This window comes from Mauremys mutica, chromosome 8 (assembly GCF_020497125.1).
Source record: "Mauremys mutica isolate MM-2020 ecotype Southern chromosome 8, ASM2049712v1, whole genome shotgun sequence".
NCBI classification, from domain to species: Eukaryota; Metazoa; Chordata; order Testudines; family Geoemydidae; genus Mauremys; species Mauremys mutica.
Window position 1 is genome coordinate 3775773 of NC_059079.1, and position 20407 is coordinate 3796179.

The window sequence follows — 20407 nt, forward strand, 5'->3', positions numbered from 1 at the left end:
TCTTTTTCCCCACCCCCAAAATCAGTAAAATGATGATAATATCTACCTTACTCCTTCACATGGGGCTGTGAGAATTAGTTCTATTTTCAAAACACTGTAAAACCACTGAAGTGCAAATATACACACTATTAGCTCTAAAGGACATCAGACATTCGGCCCTGATAAACTCAGGATATTGAGCTACAAACAAATGCTAAATCCTGGATTTTTAATGTTATATTCATATTATATTTCTCTGATCTTTGTTGCTCCTGGAAGAGCCACTTTCTAACTCTAGCCAGTGCTATCTTAATGTATGCTTTCCACAAAAAGACCCCAAGTTCCTCAGAAGTGACCTGCATTACCGCTGCTCCACTGGTCCAGAGACTGTCAGTCGGCTAAACTGTGTGGTAGTTGTGATGCCAATACACTACCAAAAGAGGCTGAGCTGAAAGAAACATCTCACCTAATTTGTGAATCCAGCCAAGTCTGAATTCAGTAAAAGGCACTGACTGGTCATTAACCCCCTACACAGAACCTGGGATTCAAGCCCAAATACAATGGTCACAAAACATTTTAAGCATCTAACACTCATTCAGGAAATGTAAATTCAATAATAAGCCTGAAATACTAACTTTTATGTCCTTAGTGTTCCTGCCAATAACTTCTAGGGTCCATTTAATTTAAAGGTAACTATATTAAGGGACCTGAACCATCTGCTAGTCTCCTAACCTAGTTGTAACAGTTCCACTTTGTAGCACACACAAGACCCTATGCTAAGCAGGCTAAAGACAGGTATATGATTTAGCTTGGTTACAACACATGGTTGCTGTATTTAAATAATCCATTTCAGGCAAGGTACATCTCTCTTTTCAGAGACGGGAAACGTGAGTTGTCTAGAAGGCATAATGACCCCAGTTTGTCCATCCCAACACAGAGCAGTATAGACAGTGCAGAGGCCAGAGCAGTACTGAGAGGAAGTGGCTTTTGCTTCCTGGATTCTGGAGTTGCTGGGGCTTGCTTTGGCACATCACAGGTTAGGGTAACTCTAAATAATGCCCTGGAGGCCAAGACACCTAATATTCAAGGCCTAGGAATGCACTGGTCATATCCCTTCCCACCCCTTCACTGGGGGCTATCCCCCTCCGCATTTGGAGTATTCTCACGAAATAGGAAGCAGCATTCAGGTACTTTGCAGCCCCTTTGCCAATGCAAACAGGCCATAAGGCAATGAAGAATCCAGCCCAACAAAGGCAGGAACAAAAGATAAAGAAGTGCTGGGAAAGATAAAATGAAGAGATAAGAGATGTATGTATCCTTGAGTGTAAAAAGGGAAGAGAAACAGGTGGTCTGTTAGGTTATTCCCATTCATGAGGGATAGTCATTTTAACTTTTATTTTTCAATTTACAGAGCATAAACAGAAGATTAAAATCTCTCCTAACATTTCAGCCACACAGAAAATAAGAACCTGGCTGAAACAACAGATGATTTTATTTCATGTCACATAATGCAGACTTGGCTTTTATATGTCATTTATAAACTCACAGAGCTAAAATATATAAAGCATGCCTTGAAAAGCACTGACAGTTTAGTTATTTACCTTGTGACTACAGAGATCACAGAAGTTCTGCATATCAACTATTTACAACAACTATAACAATAACAATATATAACATTGTTTATTTAGCATGGTAGGTGTGCAATAAAAAAGTCATCAGACATAACACAAGGAGGCTAAAAGAGCAGGAGTACTTGTGGCACCTTAGAGACTAACAAATTTATTTGAGCATAAGCTTTCGTTTCACTCTGAAACAAGGAGGCTAGACAACAGATGGGGGTATAGTGGGAGGTGTACAAGTGACTGATCATGAGATATACTTATTGCTACATATGCATTTTGTTAGTTCCTTTTTTATAATATATTAAAATTTGAAGAGAGAGAGAAGGTCAGAACAGAGGTCAGCTTACATAATTTACATTTTCAAAGCATTACACAAATATTGACTGTGTTTCCCACCCAGAAGAGAGTCATTTTTGCATTCATTTGCAAAACTGTGGCCTGTAATAATACTCTTTCATTATGCAAAAGTCTGGGTTACAGGAATAATACAAAAAAGGAACCAAATAAGCTAATAGATCATAACTGTTGTTCTTTTCTGATTGTATGCTTGACGGAAGAGCCCCTCTAGCTTTGTGACCTATCACAAATATTCGCGAAATCACTTGCATAAAGAGCCACAATTATAAACATACATGTTTCAATGCAGTGGATCTTGTAATAGTTAAACCTTTTCATTATTATTATTATTATTAAAGGTTTTAAGTTACAGGCACTGTACACTTTCAATTTTGGATAATTTCATTTTTGCCATGTGCTTCTCTATATTATACACTGAAGCAAGAAATACCCATCCTCATCTCCCCTCCCCCCCCCCCGCGCCATATCCTTCGGAGTAGAAACAGGTGATGTACTGGCACAAGAATGGCTTAGTCCAGTGAATTTAAAAAGACAGTATACACTTTCCATCAAGTGTTGGACAATGCCACAAAGATCTGCAGTACAAGCTAATCATGTTTTATATGCAGCTGTTTACATTAAGCCAGAACAAAACAGTGCACATGGAATTATACAGCAGATGTCTGTGGACAGGCGGTAAGGGCCAGACAGCAGTCACACACCTTCTATTGACCTAGCAGATTATACAACAATACACACATTTTCAAGCCAAAAAGACTTGGTAAAAATGTTTATGGAACATCCATTGGCATGTCAGACCTTCCCATAAAACACTTTTCTAAAGTTATAAATTCCAATCCATCATTCCATGTGCAGGTTATAAATGTACTGATCTGCAGATTGAGTGAGATGCTATAATTCTGATCTCAGATTATGAAAAATTACTACTACTTCTGAGGATATGTAAAGCTCATTTTTAAAAAACAGTTTATATATTAACCTAAATAATGGTTAGAAGTTTCAACCTCTTACCATACAAAAAATACAAATAAAAGTCTCTCAGAGACCTCACGATAAGATACAAAAACAATTCCATCAAATAATAACTGAAGTTGTTTCAACTCACAATACTCAGTATTCAGCTGAGCACTTAAAAGTTCCTCAGTAACTGGAATGGCATATACTAAGAAGTATCATTTAAATTTAAAAAGCATCTTTCATCTGAAAATCATAAAAAATATAAACATTCACCTGCATGGCCAAGTCTGTCATTAACACAAGTTTGGTGACAACGGTGGTGTGCCACAGGAAGGAATACTAACAGTGAAACCCACACCAAGCACTGCCTTCCTGGCACTGAAGTGATAACTTCCAAGTATCGACATGCCGTGGTAACAAGTACGGCTCCAATGAACCCTCCCCCTACCAGAGTGACTGGATTTGTGTTTGTACCTTAGGTGGCTGCTTAAGGAGCTTCCACTGTAATGCTATGGATTTTAATAGCACCTTTCATCCAAATATCTCAACGCAAACAGACCCACGTGCACCTGAGTAACCAAGCCCAGTATTATGGTTTTAGGCAGCAGACTGCAAAATAACCTGTGGGGCAGCGAGACAAGGTGCTGCCCCGGACCCACTGCTCCCCACCTGACCCTGTGACAAGCTGGTCCCCCTCCAACCTCCTGCTCCCCCAAACACCCTGACAAGCTGCTCTTCCCCCGAACCCCCCGATCCCTCCCGCCCCCCGACAAGCTGCTCTTCCCCCGATCCCCCCCGACTCCCGACAAGCTGCTCTTCCCCCGAACCCCCGACAAGCTGCTCTTCCCCCGACCCCCCGATCCCCCCCCCGACCCCCGACAAGCTGCTCTTCCCCCGAACCCCCCGACCCCCGACAAGCTGCTCTTCCCCCGACCCCCCGATCCCCCCCCGACCCCCGACAAGCTGCTCTTCCCCCGACCTCCCGAACCCCCCGACAAGCTGCTCTTCCCCCGACCTCCCGAACCCCCCGACAAGCTGCTCTTCCCCCGACCCCCCGACCCCCGACAAGCTGCTCTTCCCCCGACCCCCCGATCCCCTCCCGACCCCTGACAAGCTGCTCTTCCCCCGACCCCCTGCTCCCCCCGACAAGCTGCTCTTCCCCCGCCCCCCTGCTCCCCCCGACCCCCGACAAGCTGCTCTTCCCCCGCCCCCCTGCTCCCCCCGCCCCCCGACAAGCTGCTCTTCCCCCGCCCCCCTGCTCCCCCCGCCCCCCGACAAGCTGCTCTTCCCCCGACCCCCTGCTCCCCCCGCCCCCTGACAAGCTGCTCTTCCCCCGACCCCCCCCCCGACAAGCTGCTCCCTCCAGCTCCAAGAACCCCCCCAGTGCCACCCCGCACCCTCCAGACCGCCCCGCCCCGCCGGCCCCCCCCGCAGCAGCACTGACGGGCACCAGCGGCGGCTCCCCGCCCGCGCTCGCGCCCTCACCTGCAGCGAGGCCCGAGCGGCAGCAGGGCCCGCGCGCCGCGAGGTCTCTCATAGCCGCGTCCCGCTCCGGCACCCCCGGCCCCTCAGCGCCCAGGGGAGGGTCTGTCGCCCCCGCCGCAAGCGAGGGGGGGCCATGTGGGGCGAGCCCCACACCAGCCGGGCCCAAGGGGAGGGGCCGCTGCGCCCCCGCCTCGCGCCTAGACCCCCGCCTCTAACCCGCCAGCGCCTCGCTCCGGCCCAGCCCCCCTCGCCTCAACTCCACCGCGGGCCCGCCTGCGACTGAGCCAGCCAGGCCCCAACACAGGGGGCGGCCCCGAACGATGAACGGCCCAACCACTGCCTCCAATCGGCACCGCTGGATGCTTGATGGACAGGCCCAGCTCGACCAATCAAAGAGTTCCCCCTTATGGTTGGCCAAAAATATTTGATTGACAGCCATCTCGGCCGTCCAGAATGAAATGCAACAAAGCTCCGGCAACAGCCGGACCCACTAGGAAGTAAGGGAAGGGACTGAGTGGGCGGGAATGGAGGGGGCGTTGCTAGGGGCGCCTCAAACCGATTGGCCAGCAGTTGAAGGCGGGGTGTAAATAAAAGATTGTCCAATAAGAGTGAGTATGACGGTGATTGACAAGTATAAGACCCAATTATAAATCATTTATGAGGCGAGAGAGCGTGAAGCTGTCAACAGGGCTAGTGCATCAATGGCGTGGGAGGGGTGATGGGCGAGAGCCTGGTCTGGAGCCGAGGTGCGAACAGGACCCAGCATGCACTGCGCCGCCCCGTTCTAAGGGCCAGGGGGGCACAGGGGCAGCCAGGCTGTGTGCGGGGGCAGCACAGAGGGAGGCAGGGTCTGACCTGTGGGGGGGCACAGAGGGAGGCAGGATCTGTGGGGAGGTGCACAGGGGGACACAGGGCCTGACCTGCAGGGGGAGAACGCGGGTGACAGGGTCTGTGCGGGGGGGGGGCACAGGGGCAGCCAGGCTGTGCGCGGGGGGGGCACAGGGGGACACAGGGTCTGTGCCGGGGGGGGGGGGGCACAGGGGCAGCCAGGCTGTGCGGGGGGGGCACAGGGGGACACAGGGTCTGTGTGGGGGCGGCACAGAGGGAGGCAGGGTCTGACCTGTGGGGGGGCACAGGGGGCGACAGGGTCTGTGGGGAGGTGCACAGGGGGACACAGGGCCTGACCTGCAGGGGGAGAACGCGGGTGACAGGGTCTGTGCGGGGGGGGGCACAGGGGCAGCCAGGCTGTGCGCGGGGGGGGCACAGGGGGACACAGGGTCTGTGCCGGGGGGGGGCACAGGGGCAGCCAGGCTGTGCGGGGGGGGCACAGGGGGACACAGGGTCTGTGTGGGGGCGGCACAGAGGGAGGCAGGGTCTGACCTGTGGGGGGGCCCAGGGGGCGACAGGGTCTGTGGGGAGGTGCACAGGGGGACACAGGGCCTGACCTGCAGGGGGAGAACGGGGGCAACAGGCTGTGTGCGGGGGGGCACAGAGGGAGGCAGGGTCTGTGTGGGGGCGGCACAGAGGGAGGCAGGGTCTGACCTGTGGGGGGGACACAGAGGGAGGCAGGATCTGTGGGGAGGTGCACAGGGGGACACAGGGCCTGACCTGCAGGGGGAGAACGCGGGTGACAGGGTCTGTGCGGGGGGGGGGCACAGGGGCAGCCAGGCTGTGCGCGGGGGGGGCACAGGGGGACACAGGGTCTGTGCGGGGGGGCACAGGGGCAGCCAGGCTGTGCGGGGGGGAGCACAGGGGGACACAGGGTCTGTGTGGGGTCGGCACAGAGGGAGGCAGGGTCTGACCTGTGGGGGGGCACAGGGGGCGACAGGGTCTGTGGGGAGGTGCACAGGGGGACACAGGGCCTGACCTGCAGGGGGAGAACGGGGGCAACAGGGTCTGTGCGGGGGGGCACAGAGGGAGGCAGGGTCTGTGTGGGGGCGGCACAGAGGGAGGCAGGGTCTGACCTATAGGGGGCCACAGGAGGCGACAGGGTCTGGGGGGGGGGGTGCACAGAGGGAGACAGGGCCTGACCGGCGGGGGGCTGATGCACTCTGCCTCAGACAACCGGGAAGCCTTCTGCTTGGATTACCAGTGTAACCGACCATGGCCAAGCACCCAGAGTTGTCTGCAGGGCTCAGTCCTGTTACCATCAGCAGCAAACGCACAAGCCTGAGTAGCACCTGTGCTAAATGAGTGTTAGCAACCAGTGAGTTGTTATAATCCCAGGGGGGACACACTACATTATACATGGTTATTACATATTCCTCCCCAGACAACATGGCCCCAAGTGGTAAAGGTTCCTACTAGTTTACATCCCCACTGGGGCATCTTGTGGTAAATCACCCCTGGTTACTTTGTTACAGATACCACAGTGATCAATGCGGATGGAACTCTGATCATTCAGCTCCCAAAAACTCTCTCTACTAGTTCAATTCAAGAGTTCCCTGAGCCATGAGCAGGTAGCAGGCTGTTATCCTTGTTGCAGACAACTACTAAAGGCACAAGCGGATGCATTTAAGCCAGAAGTATTGTGATGCCTTGCTGGTACCTGCTATCTTTATGGGCCACATCTCTGATCAGACTGAGACAGAGCTCTGCATGCCAGGACCTGTTGTCTCCATAGGGCCGTACCTCTACTTTAAATATCAGAATACCTGTAGCCTCATCCATTGTACACAAGTTAGTTGATCTTCTGGAAAATTGTCAACATGATTCCATTATGTGAGCAACATTTAGATGCTCCTATTTGAGGATATTTACTCCTGCCATGTATCCTGACCCGAGTATAAAGTTACGGTGACACCTAGTGCTCAAACAAATAAACAGATGTGGTGACAGAAATTACATAGAAAATAGAGGGGAAAGATGTATTAGGTCACATATCAGCCATCCTCTGAGGGGGATGTCATGATTTCAGCATTTTGAGAGGAGTCAGACACATAAAGTAAGGGAAGAATTTTTTCCTGATAGCAAATATCAACCTGGAAGTGGACATTTTGTGCACAGAGGGAAACATGCACAGAGGAATACAGAAACAACAAGGAGTCCAGTGGCACCTTAAAGACTAACAGATTTATTTGGGCATAAGCTTTTGTGGGTAAAAAACCCACTTCTTCAGATACATGGAGTGAAAGTTACAGATGCAGGCATTGTATAATGACACATGAAGAGAAGGGAGTACAGAGTCTGTACTAGCTTGCACTGTAAAAATCTGTTCAGGTTGTGGGGACATGATGCTGTGAAGAGTAGCTCTCTCCCAGTCTTGCCTCCATTGCCTTCACTGGAGTTATACCAGGGACAAATTTGGCCCTCTGTGCCTCAGTTTCCCCATCTGTTAAATGGGAATTATGAGAACCTCACAATGGGTTGTAAGTTTTAATTCATTAATGTCCATAAAGTGATTTGACATTCTCAGATGGAAAGGCAAAATATTATAAACATACACACTCATCTAAACCAAAGGAAAAGCTGACTGCAAAAACCTCTTCATCTCTTCATTCTTTTTTTAATGACTTCTGCAGGGCTAGTCTCTCAATAAATGTCACTTAATTACAGTTTAATGGAGACTTACCTATCCTGGGATTCAGTTAATTGCTTTTGATGCATAAACAACATACAATTTCAGCCTGAACAGTTCAAGTTTGGCAAAGTTATGAGCAACTTAAAAAGCATCTCAGAATAGGAAGTGTCAGACAACCTTAACTATCACAATGCTACCAGTTCTGTCTACAATATATGATATTTTCTCTGTGTATTGTCATTGATTCTACAGTCTACTCTTTCTAATTTAGTCTAAACAAAGTTTGATTCACATTCATAATGGAAGTATCAGTAGCAACTCCATTGTTCAAGTTGCGTTGAGATTTACACTTAAAACATGATTAGAGTCTGTTTCACGTTTTAGTAACTAAATTTATTCTCCAAATTTTGCACAAATTTTCAATTGACTTTTCTATGTCAATTTAACGGAAAAATCTTTACTAACTTTTGCAGAGGAGACATTTTTAAAGCACTCTCTTTTTTTTTTATTTTATCTTATTTTTCCCCATTTTTCTTTTGAGTTCCTCTAGCTAAAAAAACAAAATAAAACAGTCACCACTTGGTAAGGCAACTCCCATCTTTTCATGTACTGTGTATATATCTACCTGCTACTGTATTTTCCACTCCATGCATCTGATGAAGTGGGTTCTATCCCAGGAAAGCTTATGCCCAAATTAATGTGTTAGTCTCTAAGGTGCCACAATTTTTACCACAGACTCAAAACTTCACACCTTTCGCACATACCCCAATGTGTATTCTGCTAACATCTCAGCCATAGAGCACTATCCAGTATTTACAATTAAGTCAACATAGAGAAGTTAAACATAGAGAATTATTAAGTTATTCCTCAGAACCTAATTCAGCTGTCCCAGTAAAGCAGACAGAACTACTCAGATCTGTCAGCTACTTCTGTTTTCTGACGCTCTGGGGCTAGCTGCCTTTGTAGCAAAATTGCAAGCTTGACAGCATGAGTTCAAGAATGGCCCCTTTCACTCAAAAGAAATTCCCTTAAGTTACTCTTCGGGGCTTTAAATTCAAGTTCAGTTTATTCAAACAGTTAATTCTCAAGCAAAAGTTAAAAGATTGTGTAAACCAAACTCTTAAACATCTCCATGTTTTCATGTCCATGCAGCAGATTGTGAATATTCAGCATGGTGGGAATCCTCTAGAATCAAGTGTCCATTGCTGCTTCATTCTCAGTGAAACTACCTGCAACACATTTTTTTTAATCTAGCTGTTCCCCAGAACTCTCTTATACCAGTTGGTATTTTAAAGCAGTTGTTTTAACTCTCTTATACCAGTTGGTATTTTAAAGCAGCTCCAAGGTGACACCTTGTGGTAGCCATTCCAACTATTTTGGATATAATGCCTATACTGAAGCAAAAACATTCTCTTTCGCCCACTCTGTCCTTCCAAAAATGTCATCCAGTTTCTGCATTTCAACATGATTTCAATCTGTGTCTCTAATATACCTACAGATGTCTTTGTTGGCAACTTTCATGTGCAGGAATTTATATGAACTGGGGGTGTGGAGTAACATTACCACCCTATGCCAGTGCAATCTAGTAATCACAAGCCTCATTTGCTCTGTAGAAACACTGTTCATATATCTCAGGGGTGGCCAACCTGAGCCTGAAAAGGAGACAGAATTTACCAATGTACATTGCCAAAGAGCCACAGTAATATGTCGGCAGCCCTGCATCAGCTGTTTCCTGCCCCAGTGCCTCCCGCCCACCGGCAGCCCCACTGATCAGTGCCTCCCCCTCCCTCCCTGCACCTCCCAATCAGCTGTTTTGTGGCGTGCAGGAGGCTCTGGGCAGGGGGGAGGAGTGATGGCACGGCAGGCTCAGGGGAGGGGACGGGAAGGCATGGAGTGGGGGCAGGGCCTGTGGCAGAGCCAGGGGTTGAGCAGTGAGCACCCCCTGCCATACTGGAAAGTTGGCACCTGTAGCTCCAGCCCCGGACTCAGTGCCTATACAAGGAGCTGCATATTAACGTCTGAAGAGCCGCATGTGGCTCCGGAGCCATAGGTTGGCCACCCCTGATCTATCCATTTTTAATGTGCCCATCACTTGTGACATTATGCTCATAATTACGTGAGGATATGATCCACATTTGTAAGAGGACTTAAAAAGGGGATATTGTTATGAGCCCTAGTACTGCTGACAGATAACGGAAACTCTTCTTTACCTCAAGTGCTAGAGGCCTGGAGCAGAAGAGTGTGAGTTTAGCTGATGACCACATGTGTACATACATCAACAGCGACAGCCTGGTCTGAAACCAAAGTTACATGCTGACTATTTGCAGCTTCCATGGCAAACAGGACTGAGCGACACTTGCAAAACTCTGGTACTAAAGCCTGCAGAAGGTGAATGGCTTATAGCGCTTTCCATTGTTTCCTGGAAGGAGGAAAACTAAAGTTGGATGGAAAGAGATCAAAGAGAAAGGTCTGCAGAGATCACAGTGCTGCTTTATTTGTAATGATCTTTTGCTTGCATTCAGGAAGAGCAGGCAAGAGTTACACATCCTGAACACACCACTACAGGAAACTCTGTTCTCTATGGGTGCTCCCCCTTCTCCCCCTCCTGCTGCTCTTGTGCTGATTGTCCTGCTTAAAGATCAAATACTCCAGAAAACAGTTCTGTGGCTTGTGGTTTACATCTTTCTTCTTTCAGTATGACTGGCTTCCCCAGAGAGATCACTTTATCTGTCTGAGTGTCACAGGCCTTGCAAAGAGCCGGCAATGGTTAATGCACCCAGTGGCACTAACAACAGACATCAAAGGAACTCTGGTAATAGGAGACAGGAGGGGAACTCCCTGCCTCAGAGCATCTGAAATGCACCTGGGATAGTGGGATGAAAGAAGGACATTTCTTCTTTATAAAATAATCAAATCTCTGACTACCCATAAATTCCAGATGGCTGTTAACATGAATGCATAAGCGGGTCGGGATGGGGGGAGGAGAGAAGTGGGTATACTAAGCCGGAGTAGGGAAGTGTTATTACCGCTGTCTAAATGAGACCATTACTGGAATATTGTGTTTGTTTCTGGTGTCCAGAATTCGTAAAGAATTTGACAAACTGGAAAGGGTTCTGAAAAGAGCAACAAGAAGGATCTGAGGTCTGGAAAATGTGCGTGAGAAATTTGTTTTGAGAAATAAAAGAAGTTTAACAAAACGAAGATTAAGAGCTGACTTGATCCCAGTACCTAAATGAGAAGAAAATTTCTGATAGTAAAGGACATTTTTCATCTAGCAGACGAAGGCAGAACAAGCTCCAATGGCCGGAAGCTGAAGCTAGACAAATGAAAGCAAGAGATAAGGTGCACTTTTTTAACTGTGAGGGAGTTAACCTTTGGAATAACTTACCTAGAGATGCGATGATGGATTTTCCATCAGCTGAAATTTTTCATTAAAATTGGATGTCTTTCTAAAAAGATCAGCGCTAGCTCAACCAGAAGTGATGGGCATGATGTGGGAGCCACTGGGTTAGGATCTCTCATAGTGGTCCCCTCAGGCCTTGAAAATCTCTTAATTTAAGGAGGTCACTTCTGGTAATCATAACATCTACAGTCTGGGTATCCTGCACTGATACCACAACATCCTAATCACTGTAGACGTGATCACAAACCCACTTGTGTTAAATGATGCTGCCAAGCCTGATCCAGCAAAGCTCTTAAGATGTGCTTGAAGTTAAACAGCTGCGTAAGTGCCTTGCTGGACAGGGGCCAGAGCACTCAGCACGTTGTAGGATCAAGTCTAGAATAAAGTGACTAATTATTATGATATTTGATTTGTATTATCGTAATACGCAGGAGCCACAGCTCTCCACTCCTGTCTTCTTGCACAAACGGCTCTAACACCTCTGGTTTGTAACCGCTCCTGGGTACTTTATCTGTGTTTTACCAACCACTCCCCTCTCACAGTCCCATTCAGCAAGTCTATTTACAGAGTCCTACAATCATCGTTACTTTTTGCCAGAGCCTGCTAGCGTCTCTCCTGCGTGGCCTTCCTGTGTCCCTTCTCTACTCTTCAGCTAACAGGCTAATTCTTTCCTTAGTTCTCCCCAGGTCAGGCTGATCTAACTAACCACCCTTCCTTCAATCAGGAGCTCCTGGAGAAACGAATTGGATTTTCAGTGACCAGTGTGCTTCAGCTGCTGGTTCTCAGTACTCTGTCACACAGCCCGTCATGGACCAGGACCCCAGCGTGCTAGATGCTGTACAAATCCCAAACACAAGGACAGTCTCTGCCCCAAAGAGCTGACAATATAAGTATAAGACGAGACAACAGATGGATACAGACAGACCAACAGGGGAGTAACAAGGAAACAATAAGTGTCTGTCAGAATTACTCTGTACTGGATAGACCGGCTCAACTGTATTATAGATCCTATACTACTAATGGCTAATGCAGTTTTCCTTTAGCTCAAATGGTAGGGGTCTACGCTGTTGTATTAGGAGACTCTGAGTTCTATTCCTGCTGTTGCCACAAAATCCCCAATGACCATAGTAGTAACTAGTCATCAGTAGCCATGCAGTTGTGAAGATAATGATTATTTTGCATTCATATAACACCTTTTATATAAATATCCAGAAGATATGACAAAGGTAGGTATGTATTCCCATTTTGCTGGTGGGGAAACTGAGTCACGAAGAGAGGCCGTGACTTACTATCCCACAGTCGAGGGGTGGCAGAGCTGGAAATAGAATCCAGGAGTGTTGACTCCCAGCCCCTGCTCTGGACATGAGACCACCTCAGCTCCCTTTGATCTCGAGTCTTACTTCAAAAACAGTGTCTCTGTAGCTACCTATATGATGGTAATGACAGCTGAACCTAAAAGGTTGGAGGTTCTGTTTGGATAAATTTGGGTGCTTTGCCAGCCTCTCAGGTTTGCAAAGCCAGACCAGGATTCTTCCAAGGACACAGGATTTCCGCAGTGTTTCCTGGTTCCAGCTGGGCTGGAAATACTGTGAGAACAAACCTGAGTCCGGGCATTTTGGACCTTCCAGATCCCTGCAGATAGAAAAATCCCACCGTCCCTGCCCTGGTACCAAGAATTGGGGAGATGCACAAAAATGACAATGAATGATGTGAAAAGTTAAAAGGACGTTTTCAGATCCTGAAAAAGAGGAACGTTTGTCATGAAGGCAGGGGTGGGAGTGTCATATTTAATTTAATTGGTTGCTTGAATGTTTCTCGTTCCGATTAAATTCTGCCATCACTCCCCAAAAATTAGGTGTCTGTTTACGTCTGACATAACTGCACCACTAGCTAGGGCTTATCTACATGGGAAAGTTTTACCAGTTTAACTGGTACAATTATACCATTATAGTTATACCAACATAGTTATACCAGTATAACTCCCTGTGTAGACATTTTAGTCCAGTTTAAGAGAGTTCTATTTTTTCAGTTTAGCTTGAACCAAAGCAACCTAAACTAAATTGAAAAAGGCACTTGTAAATGAGAATAAGAATGTCTGCATGGAGACTTACACTTTAAATTCACACCCTACCTTATACTGGGATAACCTCCCCATGTAGACAAGCTAGAGTTACCTGTGGAATTTGTTCCTGGACTTCTCCACAGAAGGGGACAATATGGCACTCAGATGTCTCAGAAATTCCCCAGAAGCAAACAGGCCCGATTCAATGGAAAAATATTAAACAGACATTGTAAAGTAATTTAGAACCAACATATATTGCTGTTTGGTATTTCTGTTTGGATAGGCTCTAAGGATCACAAATAGGGACCAGAGTCATTATACTAAGCAACTTAAAAATGTAATATTTATAAATTCTAATAAGACCAGACACATTTTAATGAAAATTGTTTCTTCCCCCCAATGGAAACATATTTTGGGGGAGAAAGAGGTTTTTAAATATCCCCATACCATGTTTGCAACCAGCACACCACAGCACTGTATTAGTGAATGTGCATCACAAAATGAAACTGACTAAAACCAGACTAATCTGGTTTCCATATGACCAAGATGAAGGAAGTATAAATAGCTAACAAAAGGTGAAAATCACCTCGTTCCTATGCAGAGACCTGTAGTGGGACATAAGTGGTGCAGAGGCATCACAGCCTTCAGTGATGAAAAATCAACATTTTTACATAATTTTATTATGGAATAATCTTCTGGGTAAGAAACACCATTAAGGAATATTTTGTTTTTAAATGTAATGGGCCAGACTCCACTCTTACTTACACCAATGTAAATCTGGAGTAATTAAATTGAAGCCAATAGATTTACACACAGATTTACACCTGTGAAGAATTTGGTCCCTGTTGTGTGTCGATCGTTTTGTTTTGTTTGTTTGTTTTCACACTGTCCTTTTACTATCTGACGTCCTTGCTGAATATCAAATAGGACAGCATGCGGAATAAAGCCTCCAGGGTGTCAGCAATGGATCAAACTCTCAGGATTTGAAAAGGCTTCTTGATGAGCTCCTCTGGAAGATATTTTTATCTATTCCACATCCCTTGATGTGATTCCAGGTGGGATTTTCAGATGAGATGAGATTTATTTGCAGACAAAAAAGAATTCCCACTCTGCTTTCAAGTGATAGAGCTAAGAGCTGATGCAACACTCGGTCCTCCTTCCCCTGCCTAGTTATCTCGATGTTTGCATGTTTCTAGCCACATGGACAATTCTGAGCATTGGCAGTTTGAGTTCTTTCCTCTGTGGGCCTTGTATAGACTTGGATTTACAGCTGTGATGATAGAGGGTGTTAGCTAATTGCTAATTGACATGTTTGAAAAGTCTAGTGTGGGCAAGGCAGCATAGCACATATTAAAGTCTAAGGGCGTATCTACACTTAAAACCAGAAAAATGTTAAACAGACATTGTAAAGTAATTTAGAACCAACATATATTGCTTAAAACCAGAATGGAGAGGGGTAACTAGTGGTGTTCCCCAAGGGTCAGTCCTAGGACCAATCCTATTCAATTTATTCATAAATGATCTGGAGAAAGAGGTAAACAGTGAGGTGGCAAAGTTTGCAGATGATACTAAACTACTCAAGATAGTTAAGACCAAAGCAGATTGTGAAGAACTTCAAAAAGATCTCACAAAACTAAGTGATTGGGCAACAAAATGGCAAATGAAATTTAATGTGGATAAATGTAAAGTAATGCACATTGGAAAAAATAACCCCAACTATACATACAACATGATGGGGGCTAATTTAGCTACAACGAGTCAGGAAAAAGATCTTGGAGTTATCGTGGATAGTTCTCTGAAGATGTCCACGCAGTGTGCAGAGGCGGTCAAAAAAGCAAACAGGATGTTAGGAATCATTAAAAAGGGGATAGAGAATAAGACTGAGAATATATTATTGCCCTTATATAAATCCATGGTACGCCCACATCTCGAATACTGTGTACAGATGTGGTCTCCTCACCTCAAAAAAGATATTCTAGCACTAGAAAAGGTTCAGAAAAGAGCAACTAAAATTATTAGGGGTTTAGAGAGGGTCCCATATGAGGAAAGATTAAAGAGGCTAGGACTCTTCAGTTTGGAAAAGAGAAGACTAAGGGGGGACATGATAGAGGTATATAAAATCATGAGTGATGTTGAGAAAGTGGATAAGGAAAAGTTATTTACTTATTCCCATAATACAAGAACTAGGGGTCATCAAATGAAATTAATAGGCAGCAGGTTTAAAACAAATAAAAGGAAGTTCTTCTTCACGCAGCGCACAGTCAACTTGTGGAACTCCTTACCTGAGGAGGTTGTGAAGGCTAGGACTATAACAATGTTTAAAAGGGGACTGGATAAATTCATGGTGGCTAAGTCCATAAATGGCTATTAGCCAGGATGGGTAAGAATGGTGTCCCTAGCCTCTGTTCGTCAGAGGATGGAGATGGATGGCAGGAGAGAGATCACTTGATCATTGCCTGTTAGGTTCACTCCCTCAGGGGCACCTGGCATTGGCCACTGTCGGTAGACAGATACTGGGCTAGATGGACCTTTGGTCTGACCCGGTACGGCCTTTCTTATGTTCTTATGTTCTTATGTTAACCAGTGTGCTCCAGTGAATGCTACCTATGCTGATGGAAGGGGTTCTCCCATTGGCATAGGTAATCCACCTCCACAAGAGGTGGTAGATAGGTTGATGGGCGAATTCTCCTGTCGATATAACACTGTCAACACCAGGGGCTAGGTCATTTTAACTGCCTCGCTCAGGGGTGTGGATTTTTCACATGCCTGAACCACATATTTATAACAGTCTAATTTCCTAGTGTAGACCAGGCCTAAAGTAGACTTTATTTCAACTGGTTTAGCACATCTTAAAGGCAATGCACCTTGTCTACACTGGACTTTTCAAACATATTACTAGTTAGAACATGTTCTAACAACACTCCTTTCCCCCTAGTCTAGACAAAGCCCAAGGCCTGGTCTGCATTAGAATTTACATCAATATAGCTACTTCTGTCAGGGGTATGAAAAATGCACACTCCCGAGAAACGTAGTTATACCGACCTAACCCTGGTGCAGACAGCAATAGGTCAATGGAAGAATTAATCCATCAACCTCACAACCGCCTCTTGGGGAGGTAGATTACCCACACTGACAGGAGAACCCCTCCTGTCAATATATGTAGTGTCTACACTCAAGGGCTACAGCGGTGCAGCTGGGCCTCTGTAGCATTTTTAGTGTAGACAAGCCCTAAGCGTACGTCTACAAAGCAAAAAAAAACCTTGCAGTAGCGAGTCTTGGAGCCCAGGTCAACCGACTTGGGCTCATGCTGTGGAGCTAAAAATAGCAGTGTAGACATTTGCCTGGGGCTGGCATCTGGGCTCTGAAACTCAGCGAGGGTGAGAGTCTCAGAGCCCAGACTCCAGCCCAAGCCCAGACATCTACACTGGTATTTTTAGACCCGCAAGCCGAGTCAGTTGCAGACCTTCCCTGGGTAGCTAGAGGGTTGTTGCAGTGTGAGGAAAGCCTGGATTAGAAACAAATAAAGAACTAACTGAGCAGATAGATATTAACGGCTGGGCAGCTGGTGTGCTGTGAGCTCAGCTTTTTGCGCATTGTTCCCTGGTGTTCCCCCGGGGTGTTTTGTCAGACCCATCTGGTGTCTCTTGTCTTATACTGGCCTTGGCTTGTAAGGTCTTTGAGGCAGGGACCATCTGTGTGTGGAGTGCCTAGCACAAGGGCATTCTGGCATATGGGTGGGGTTCCTAGGAGTTACCACAATATAAATAATACATTAAAATGCAATAACATCCGCTGGGTTGAGACAATGTATTCTTGATAGGGGTTATAATCACTGTATTTCTCCCCCCCTCGCCTCCCGCCCCATTTTACGGGACATGTTCAGGTTAGAAGTCTGAAATTTTATTACCAATAACACCGAGATGATCTCGACTGAAAGAGTTTGAAAAGGCAGATGCCATTTTGCTCCACTTATGCGGTTTATTGTCCGCACTTTGCTCAGCTTGGGGCAGTGAAACATCACAGCAGGGGAGTGATATCTGTGAGCCAGCTTCGGGGCAATCTCATGGTGTACATGAGGGCACCAAAAACCGCGCCCTCTCTTTTGAACTCCTGTTCAGGGGCTAGCCAGAGTCCCAGAGACTCATGTGTTTGCTAACGCTTCCACTGTGAGCAGTGAAGGGAGGATGATGGCAGGGGGGCATGGCCCCAACCCTCTCCATTAGCCTGCAGAAGAGGCCAGGCACAAGAGGAGGAGTTTTCTTCACTCTTCCCAAGGTGGACCTGCCATACCACGTTCACGCTCCAAGAGGAATTCTCGCTGACTCAAAGAGCAGAATCTTTGTCCAATGCAGGGGTCAAACTGGAAGGAAAACGGCAGCGGGACTTATCCAAGCTCAGAGAATCTTCCAGCAAGTGACCCGTGCCCCATGCTGCTCCTTGGGCTTGGCAGCGTTTTGGCTGGAGGAAAGACAATAAGTGCTGGTATCTCCCCAGTGCCACCTGGCACCAGGCTTAGCCGTGAGTCACAGTGCATGCTGCAGTCTGGGTGCCCACTTCTCCTTTCCCACCCGCGGAATGAAATCGTTAGCAGTGTTGACATTTAAACTCTCCTCAGAGATCAGCTGAATTAACACTTCTCTGGGATGAATGGGGCAGCTCACACCTCTCAGAGTTAGGGTTGTTGTCTGTAGACTCATGTCTGCTTTCCTTGCACTCTGTTCACATTCGTTACGTTTTGTTCGCAACCATAACAGCGAGAGACTTTTTTTTTTTCAGTTGAAAGCTGAGGTTCTTTAGAACAAGACAGCAGTTTGATAGAGGGGCCAGTAGGCCGCACTGCCACAAATCGCTCGAATCCAAACCCTGACCCTATGTTAGTTGCCTCAATCACGTTCAGTTGTTGTCTGTCTTTAGGGTCTGCTGCTGTTGGATTCCTCCACCGATTCGTGGCAGTCCGGCCTACTGGCCCCTCTTTCAGACTGCTCTCTTGTTCTAAAGAACCTCAACAGCTGAGAAGGAAACACACCACACAGCGGTTCCTTAACTGAACTCCCCTGCTCTTCCTCCCAAAGGGTAGGGAGGAAAAGGAGACCCTGTCCTGTGGCTAAACTCCCAGACTTAGTGCTCCCCCAGCCTGCCAGCTGTTTAGCCCAGTTCCAATCCCCTGAGTCATCAGAGCCACCATACTTGTTATGTCTCCCCAAGTATAGCTCTGGAGCTATTCTGTCTGATCTCTTTTACTGAACTGCTTTTATCCTTTCTTCCTTTCCCCCTAGGTTACGTAGCAACGAAGAGTCCTTGTGGGGAAAAAGATGAACGAGGAGCGATAGACAGAGGGAGAACAAGAAGCCTCCAGCCTTATTGCCAGGCTCACTGCTTGCGTCACAGTTATCAAAAATAGATTAATGGCATCTCTCTCCACATCGGAGGCAATGACAGAGGAGATGTAATAGCCTGGAAAAATGCAGAGCAAATGCTCCCTTTTGCTGCGCTGTTAGTGACCTGGAGGCATCTTCCCTTCTCTGACAAATTCCTCTCCCTGGGTTGTGATTTGCTGTTTATCAAAACTTGCTTGTCTTATGCACTGACCCTGAAAAAAATAATCACCCGGGCTATCTTTTCTGCTTTTGTTATTCTGCTGCCAGCAATGTTCCCCTTGGTAACAGAATCCCCCTTCTGCAAAGGGTTTATAACTTAGCCATAAAGAGTCCCACTTTTGAGTAGCACCCCAGGTTTAAAGCATCTCCAGAAGGGATATGTAGTGCACACAGTTTGGGTGCCACGTCATTATGTCTGTCTGATCAAAGATGAATCCTGATTGCCACCAACCTTTCTGTGATCAGAATGGAGCTAGTAATTTTACCGAGGGCACATGAGGCAGAATAGAATCCCACTCATTCGTCTATAGAGCTATAGGGCACAGCAAGATTAAGTGACTTGCTCCAGGTCATGCAGCAGGTCAGTGGCAGAGCCAAGAATATACTCTAGATCTTCTAAATCCCAGTCTAGTGCTTGGAACTGCTGCTCCTTGCCAATGCACCAAATGCTCTCTCTCCCTCCACTTCTCCCATGCAGCCTCCTATCCTGATCTTGTCCCTGACAATATCTCCATGACTGATGTCTGAACAGCTGTTGTGTGTGTTGTAGTGTGCAACCAATCTGTGGCCACCAAGGACTTCACAGTTGTCATTATGTTGCACTCACTGACTGCTTGGAAGGTCACGACAGCAGTGGGAATAACACTCAGAGTCTTCAGCTCTGCTTGCGATGAAGGAAAATATCGTATAATTTTTAACTGTACGGGGCCTGTGAAACACAGCTGAGCCATTCCAATAGAGGCCAGTGTCACAACACTGAATTTATGTGTCTCTCCCATAGTTACAAGCTGGTAGGTTGTCTCTCTCCTGCTCTTTCTAATTCCCTTGTTTTCTCATGGTGTATCTGCTTCCTTGCATTAAATTACATCATCATAATTATAATCTCTGGTCTGGTTCATGCATTGGTTTTAAGCCAGAAACAAGCAGACAGAAGTTAAAGCACATTGCAAAACAGAACATGACTTTGGCAGAAGTCAATGCATTGATCATCGCGTGTGCAACTTTATTTCAGAAGCTGCTATGGATACCACGTGGTATTGTTCGCTCTGTATTCATCGTTCTTCTACCTCCCTCAAGCTGTGAACTCCAAGTCTTCTGCTAAATGGAATGAAAGACTAGATTCACTGTAGCTTCCAAGTTCCTTTGTATCTTCCGCTGATTACTGTGCTATTTTGTACATCCAATGATAATATTGAATCACAATAATTAACTCTGCACCAGTAATAGAATGAAAAATAGCTTTCTAGTGTTTCTCCAGTGATGGAAGAGCAGTGTCATCACAAAGGTGGTGTTACTTCGATACAGTAGCTTCCTGCGTACTTTCTGTATTCTACAGACGTGAACATACTGAGAGTGCTCAGTTATGTGCATTAATAATAATTAATAATGAGCAGAACTAACTCCACCAGAGTGGTCCTTTGGGGC

General features: G+C 46.4%; 1 protein-coding gene and 1 long non-coding RNA gene across 3 annotated transcripts in view; one reads left to right on the plus strand and one right to left on the minus strand.

Annotated features, from left to right (window-relative positions):
• The window catches only part of TESK2 (testis associated actin remodelling kinase 2), a 116296-nt gene extending 111709 nt beyond the window's left edge, over positions 1-4587 (minus strand). The window contains exons 1-2 of one of the 2 annotated variants that reach the window (XM_045027548.1): positions 4401-4587; positions 3390-3484 (exon numbers count right to left, since the gene is read on the minus strand). The gene's annotated coding sequence lies outside the window, so the exon portion shown is untranslated. The remainder of the gene's footprint in view (positions 1-3389; positions 3485-4400) is intronic. The other variant, XM_045027547.1, reaches the window with a different exon arrangement.
• Positions 4588-5069: 482 nt separating this feature from the next.
• Positions 5070-10412, plus strand: LOC123375266. Its single transcript, XR_006581377.1, has 3 exons — positions 5070-5146; positions 6764-6859; positions 10137-10412. It is a non-coding gene; the product is annotated as an uncharacterized LOC123375266 (long non-coding RNA).
• The last annotated feature ends 9995 nt before the right edge of the window (positions 10413-20407 follow it).